General features: G+C 42.2%; 1 non-coding gene and 1 pseudogene across 1 annotated transcript; both read left to right on the top strand.

Moving 5' to 3' along the window:
• The first annotated feature begins 3,756 nt into the window (after positions 1 to 3,756).
• On the top strand, positions 3,757 to 4,641 carry LOC105708767 (large ribosomal subunit protein eL6-like; annotated as a pseudogene).
• A 2,412-nt stretch (positions 4,642 to 7,053) lies between these two features.
• Positions 7,054 to 7,125, top strand: TRNAA-CGC (transfer RNA alanine (anticodon CGC)). Its single transcript has one exon. It is a non-coding gene; the product is annotated as a tRNA-Ala (tRNA).
• The last annotated feature ends 881 nt before the right edge of the window (positions 7,126 to 8,006 follow it).

Genomic DNA, 8,006 nt, shown 5'->3' with positions numbered 1-8,006 from the left:
CCTCTGTCTCCTGGATTCAAGTGATTCTCCTGAATCAGCCTCCCTAGTAGCTGGGACTACAGGTGTGCACCACCTTGCCTGGCTAATTTTTGTATTTTTAGTAGAGATGAGGTTTCACCATGTTGGCCAGGCTAGTTCGAACTCCTGACCTTAAGTGATCTGCCTGCCTACGCCTCCCAAAGTGCTGGAATTACAGGTGTGAGCCACCGTGTCCGGCCAACCTGGTCCTGTTTTACAGATATAGAAAGAATAACGAAATATTCTCCAAAATTTACCCTATGTCACCAACTTTTAAATGGCATTACATTACATACTCAGATTATAAGACTGCAAACCGTGGGTTCCTTCCTTATGACATTATAGAATACTCACACATACTCAAACACAGTTTAATGGTTCCCTTTAATTTCAAGTGTTGTGTTAGATGCTAAAGACAGAGTTCAATTAGACAGAAAATAAATATACAGGTCTTTTTTCCCCCAAGTTTTACAGAAGACTTTTCAGTCCCACATTGTAGGCATTACAAAGGCCATTTGTTTAATGCTGCTTCAGCTTTTCATTTGGCATCTTTGACCAAAGATTTTCCATTATATGTCATAGATTAATTGCCAGAGGTTGAGTCAAGTAGCTTCTATCATTTCTGTAATTTGGCATTAAAAAGGACCAGAAGAAAAGAGCAATCACGAAGGGACAAATCTAGGGAGCATGACGGCTTTTCAGTTCAGACATACGGTGGTCCTGTGCCAGAGCTGCTCTCGCTTCTTTTACACAGTGCAGAGTGGAAGGACAACTTTCTTACTTGCCTTAACAACCTTAGTGTTTCAAGAATCTCTTATAATAAAGTAATATTTACCAACATCAAAGGGAAAAAATAAAACACCTTCTAAAATATCTGAAAACTGTTATCTATAATGAACTAGGAAGGACCAGAAGGCAATATGGTTCTTCAAGATTACTCTTCCCTAAATCAACGCTCATGGTGATGAGAGCCAGGGTGGAAAAACCTGAGGCAGGGACTGTGGTTTATCAGAAGGAATTAAATCTGTTTAGATTCCTCATGATAATTCACTCAATGTTTACTTTCTTATTTGGGCTTATTTAGGAAAATATTTCAGAACCTGTCTCCTACTTATTTACCAATCAGAGAAAATAAATGTGGTGATATTAGCAAACGCTTCTATACACATACACACATTCATATAGATAATATATATTATAGTATACATACAAATTATGTGCACATGCAAATACACACATAACCACCCATCATGAGGTATAGTTCATCCATACACTTTCCAGGGATTATGTAATTTAATTCTAACAATAGTTATGAGTAAATACTGAGCTCAAGATTGAAATCAGATTTTGTCTTACTTTAGAGACTCTAATATTTTATAATTATATAATTGATGCCAAAAGTCGCTTCTTAAAGTTGATAGTCACTTCTGTTGTTATATACGTCAGCTAAGAAAAATAGCAAGATAGGCCGGGCGCGGTGGCTCATGCCTGTAATCCCAGCACTTTGGGAGGCCGAGGTGGGTGGATCATGAGGTTAAGAGATTGAGATCATCCTGGCCAACATGGTGAAACCCCATCTCCACCAAAAATACAAAAATTAGCTGGGTGTGGTTGCAGGCATCTGTAATCCCAGCTACTCGGGGGCTGAGGCAGGAGAATCACTTGAACCTGGGAGGCGGAGGTTGCTGTGAGCTGAGATTGGGCCACTGCACTCTAGTCTGCCAACAGAGGGAGACTCTGTCTCCAAAAAAAAAATAAAAAAATTAAGAATGGAATTGGAATGTTCCTAGCACAAATAAATGATAGATGTTTGAGTTGATGGATACGCCAGTTACACTGATATGATTATTATACATTGTATGCCTGTATCAAAACATCACATATATACACCTATTATATACCCATAAACATTAAAAGTCAAAAAAAGAAATTTTAAAAAAGAAGAATTTGTTTACCCAGTCAGGATAAGCAGCAATAGTATAGGGAAAAAGAAGTAGCATCAATATAGAAAAAAACTACAATTTTTTTGGTTTAAAAAAAGTGCAAAATTACATTTATGTTCTGATAATATAATGTTCTATATTAAGAAAGAAAAAGAAGCAACCAAAAAACCCATATTAAAAAATTCATACAAAGGCTAAGTAGGAAATAAATGTATACCAATGTATTAGTTATCTGATGCTACATGTTACCCTGTCTTTTATGAGCCAGGCTCTGAAGTCGTACAACTCATCTGCCTCATTCTAATCAATCACTCATAAGAACAATATTACACATTAAAACAACACTGATTATGAAGGAAGAGTGGCCATCAGCTGATAATAAAGCTGAGTAATGAATCCATGGGGATTCATTATAATATCCTTTTTGCTTTTTTTTTTTTAGATGGAATTTCGATCTCTTGTCCAGGCTGGAGTGCAGTGGCACAATCTTGACTCACTGCAACCTCTGCCTCCTAGGTTCAAGCGATTATCCTGCCTCAGACTCCTGAGTAGCTGGGACCACAGGTGCGTGCCACCATATCTGGCTAATTTTTGTATTTTAGGTAGAGACGGGGTTTCGCCATGTTGGCCAGGCTGGTCTCGAACTCCTGACCTCAAGTGATCTGCCCGCCCACTTTGCCCAGCCTTTTTCTTCGTTTGTATGTTAAGATAGTCTCCAATGAAGAAGAAAAGAAAAGAAAAACTACACTGATTGCTTCACAAGAAGAAATGAAGAATGCAATCGGCCTATGCCAATTAGAGAAATTGAATCGCTAATCAATAACTGTCTAAAACAGAAAGCATCAGGATGAGGTAGGTTCATTGATGAACTCTAACAAGTATTTTAGGAAGAAACTATGCCAATTTTTTCATAACTTACTGAAAATAGAAGCAGAGAATAATTCTCAACTCATTCTATGAAGCCAGCATTATCCTAATACCGGAAGCAAAGACATTACGAAAGAAAGCTACAGTGCAGTATCTCTCGTTAACACGGATGCAAAAATCCTCAACAAAATATTAGCAAACTAATGCGTAATGTATAAAAGGAGGCAGGGGGCTTATGGGAACTCTGTACTTTCTGCTGTTTTGGTACGGACCTTAATTTTTAAAAAGTAAGTTAACAGATACCAAGTTCATTTTCTGTGTTGTGTAATATTCCAATCTAATAAAGTGAGGCAGACCACCTGTTTTTCTCATCTACTCAAGAGCCAGATTTTCTTCCCAAACTGTTCAGTGATAATAAGATGCTTCCCTCATGGGAGCACCTGCAACGTGAAGTTTCCGTGTCAGTGGTCATGTCATTTTCCATAGTCTCTGCATCCTCACCATTTTTTGTGTGTGTTTTGTTTTGTTTTTGAGCCTGGCGGGAATGCAGTGGCACAATCATGGCTCACTGCACCTCCACCTCCTGGGCTCACGTGATCCTCCCACCTCAGCCTCCTTGGTAGCTGGGACCACAGGCATGTACCACCATGCCCAGCTAGGTTTTTTGTTGTTGTTGTTGTTTGTTTGTTTGTTTTGTAGAGATGAGGCAGGGTCTCACTTTGTTACCCAGGCTGGTCTTGAACTCCTGGGCTCAAGCGATCCTCCTGCCTCACCCTCCTAGTGCTAGGATTACAGGCATGAGCCACCACATCTGACCTCACCGCCATTTTAAAAGACAATATTGAAACAGGTTTCTCTGTTTCAAGGAAGCTGCTGTGAAAGCAGAGGGAGCAAAAGACATTAAAATATCTTAATTATCGGCCTTAGTTCTCTTTCCCATCTTGCAAGATGGCGGGTGAAAAAGTTGAGAAGCCGGATACTAAAGAGAAGAAACCTGAAGCCAAGAAGGCTGATGCTGGTAGCAAAGTGAAAAAGGCTAACCTCAAGGCTAAAAAGCCCAAGAAGGGGAAGCCCCATTGCAGCCGCAATCCTGTTCTTGTCAGAGGAATTGGCAGGTATTCCCGATCTGCCATGTGTTCCAGAAAGGCCGTGTACAAGAGGAAGTACTCAGCGGCTAAATCCAAGGTTGAAAAGAAAAAGAAGGAGAAGGTTCTTGCAACTGTTACAAAACCAGTTGGTGGTGACAAAAACGGCAGTACCCGGGTGGTTAAACTTCGCAAAATGCCCAGGTATCATCCTGCTGAAGATGTGCCTCGAAAGCTGTTGAGCCACGGCAAAAACCCTTTAGTCAGCATGTGAGAAAAGTGCGAGCCAGCATCACCCCCGGGACCATTCTGATCATCCTCACTGGACGCCACAGGGGCAAGAGGGTGGTTTTCCTGAAGCAGCTGGCTAGTGGCTTGTTACTTGTGACTGGTCCTCTCGTCCTCAATCGAGTTCCTCTGCGAAGAATGCACCAGAAATTTGTCATTGCCACCTCAACCAAAATTGATATCAGCAATGTAAAAATCCCAAAACATCTTATTGATGCTTACTTCAAGAAGAAGAAGCTGCGAAGCCCAGATGCCAGGAAGGTGAGATCTTCGACACAGAAAAAGAGAAATACGAGATAACAGAGCAGCACAAGATTGATCAGAAAGCTGTGGACTCACAAATTTTACCAAAAATCAAAGCCATTCCTCAGCTCCAGGGCTACCTGCGATCTGTGTTTGCCCTGACAAATGGAATTTATCCTTACAAATTGGTGTTTTAAATGTCCTAATAATCTAATTAAATAACTGATTACCTTTTTAAAAAAAATCTTAATTATCTCCCAAGTAGCCAGGGCTGAGGTTTGGACCCGGATTATGACCTTGTTTTGGAGCAGCATTTTTGACGGTCTAGAAGCAGGGTCCTTAGCAGTAGCCAGGCACTACTGGATCTCTCACACTTTTTGTGAGGAGATGTAGCTTTAGGCATCCTCACTAGCACACAATAGGAAACAGCTTCTTTCTGCCTTCTCCTCCCCTGTCAATAGGCAGCAGGCAGAGACTGCAGGTGTAATGGCACACCTTCCACATTTGCATGTCACTGTCCTCCATTCATGAAGGTTTCTTCTCTTTTCTTTTTTGTCTTTATTTTTTAGAGCAATTTTAGGTTCACAGAAAAACTCAGTGGAAGGTACAGAAATGTCCTATATATCCCTGTCCTTGTAAAGGCAGAGCCTCTTCCACCAACAATATCCCGCACCAAAGTGATACATTTGTTACAACTGATAAACCAACATTGACCCACCAGTATCACCCAAAGTCCATAGTTCACTGTACGGTGCACTCTAGGTGTCGTGTAATTGATGGGTTTGGACAAATACATGATGATATATATCCACCAGTACAGTATTATACAGCGCATTTTCACTGCCCTAAAAATCCTCTGTGCTTGCCTATTCGCCCTTTACCCCTAACCCTTGGAAACCACTAATATTTTTACTGTTTTCATAGCTTTACCTTTTCCGTAATACCATATAGTTGGAATCACAGTACACTGGCTTTTCAGATTGGCTTATTTAACTTAGTAATATGCATGTAAGTTTCCTGCATGTCTTTTCATAGTGTCATGGTTCACTTCTTTGAGCACTGTATAATCTTCCGTTGCTTGAATGTACCACAGTTTATTTATGCATTCACCTACTGAGACGTCTCCATTGTTTACAAGTTTTGGCAACTGTGAATAAAACTTCTATAAACATCCATGTGCAGGTTTTTTTTTTTTTTTTTAAATAAAGACAGGGTTTCACCATGTTGGTCAGGCTGGTCTTGAACTCCCGACTTCAGGTGATCCGCTGGCCTTGGCCTCCAAAGTGCTTGGATTATAGGCCATGTGCAGGTTTTTGAACAGACATGTTTTCATCTCCTCTCGGTAGATACCAAGCAGCGTGATTGCTGGGCCGTGCAATGAGTGTATGATTAGTTAGCAGTCGTGCCATTTTGCATTCCCATCAGCAGTGAAGGAGAGTTCCTGTCGCTCCACAACCTCATCAGCTTTTGGTGTTGCCAGGGTTTTGGGTTTTTGCCATTCTAAAACGGATGTGGTGGTATCACTGCTGTTTTAATTTGCATTTTCCTGATGATATATGATGTGGAGACTTTTTATATGCTTATTTGCCATCTGGATATCTCCTTTGGTGAGTAGTCTGTTCAAATATTTTGCCTACTTTTTAATCAGGTTGTTTGTTCTTTCATTGTTAGGCACGAAGAGTTCTTTGTATATTTCGGGTTCCAGTCCTTTATCAGACAGGTGTTTTGCAGACATTTTCTCTGTCTGTGGCTTGTCTTCTCATTTTCTTGAGAGTGTGTTTCACAGACCTGGTTTTCAAATTTTTAATGAAGCACAAGTTACCGATTCTTCCATGGATCGTGCTTTTGGTGTTGTCATTTTCCGTTTGAAGAGTTGCCGTTCTGTCCTATATAACTTGTGAAGCAGCAGCCCGCGGAGGCTGCAGTGGGGTCCGAGCGGTGCGGGCGGTGCGGGCGGTGGATCCCGTGCGTCCCGCTTAGCTCTTACGCGCAGCACCTGCCGGAGACTCAGAACGAGGCTCGGGGAAAGAGCTGACAGGTGGATCAAGGGAAGAGGGAAACAAGCGAACTCGCCTTCTTCCATCTAGGATTCGTCGTGGAGCCAGAGTTCCCAGACAAAGCCGCAGGGTCAGGCGGGTCGGATGGTGCGCGTGGCCCGAGCCACTGCGTGCGCGGAACAGGCCAGGCGGGATGTCCGCGTTTCCATCTACTGGACAGTTCCTTCTCGGAGCCGGGTCGAGCAAGTGGGGAGCGACAGCTCGAGGTACGTTTCATCACTCAACGTACGCAGATGCAGGGAATTTGGGTTGCGTTTTCCATGGGCCTTCGGCTGGCAGAACATTTTTCAAAGGGTCTTAACCGATCCCTTAATTCTTTCCGCCTGGGAGGACGGATGGTGCTGAAGCTATGACAGCGAGCTCTGCTCTCAGTTGCCACACGAGCTGGATGTTGCTGCTGCGTCCCTGGAGGTTACCCGGGTGTGATCTAGGTTACAGTTTAGGTGGAATTCATCCTCCGAGTTGGTCACTCCCTGGTCGAGCGGGAAGTGATATAAAATGCTTCGCGTTTTTAACAGGACAGGAATTCTCCCCTGCAGCTGGCTTGTGCCAGGGGATGTAGCTCAGTGGTAGAGCGCATGCTTCGCATGTATGAGGCCCCGGGTTCGATCCCCGGCATCTCCAAGGCTAACTCTTTTTTGACCTTTTATTTAATTCAGCCTCTGGTGTAAAATATAAAGAAAAACAACAAAGTATTTTAATCCTTTCTCATTTTTGCCATAACCATTTCCTTTAAATCGATCAGTTTCCTGTCTTTATGTTTTTCTTCTATTTGGTTGACTAGCCACACGCCATATTCCTGTTTCGTGGAAACTTCCAAAATGTTTTATCCTGCAGTGAGTAGTACAAAGCCAGAGGGACAAATCAGAAATGTACTATTCTTATGAGTGCATCCAGGAAGATGAAATACCACTTAATATCCAAGAATGCTTTAAGATCCATTAAATGAGGCCCTATCCATTCCCAGTCTCCAATGAAAAACAATCAGTAAAAATGAAATGTCTCTGTTTCATAGTTTTTTGGGGGGTTGAGGAGAGTGGAGAAGGTTGGGGAAGAGGACAGTAGCATGCTTTTTTCAGTTTCAGGTGGGAGTTGCCTTCAGATAATGTAGATCTTGTCCTATTGTTACTAACCTGGTTACCATTTTCTCACTGCAGCTTTGCAAGGTTTCTGTGTGGGAGAGCTGGTCACAGACATTTGGAACATTTGGGAAAGTAGTAAAGTTTAGAAATAGCCTGTGGAAACGGAAAGCAGGGTGGGTTAGAAACTCTTAACAGGCTGAATGTGGTGGCTCACGCCTGTAATCCCAGCTACTCGGTAAGCTAAGGAAAAAGAATCACTTGAGCCTGGGAGGCAAAGGTTGAAGTGAACTGAGATTGTGCCATTGCATGCCACCTGGGCAAAAAACTCATAACAGATTTCCCGACAGCACTGAGAACCCAACTGAGGTTGAATTCTGGGCAACCATAAGTAAATAAATTTTTAGGCTTATGTTATTTCTGCAT

Source organism: Aotus nancymaae, unplaced genomic scaffold (genome assembly GCF_030222135.1).
Source record: "Aotus nancymaae isolate 86718 unplaced genomic scaffold, 86718_ANA_hifiasm-v0.15.2.pri h1tg000051l, whole genome shotgun sequence".
In the NCBI taxonomy this organism is placed as follows: Eukaryota; Metazoa; Chordata; class Mammalia; order Primates; family Aotidae; genus Aotus; species Aotus nancymaae.
This window is presented reverse-complemented; position numbering and strand designations above follow the sequence as displayed.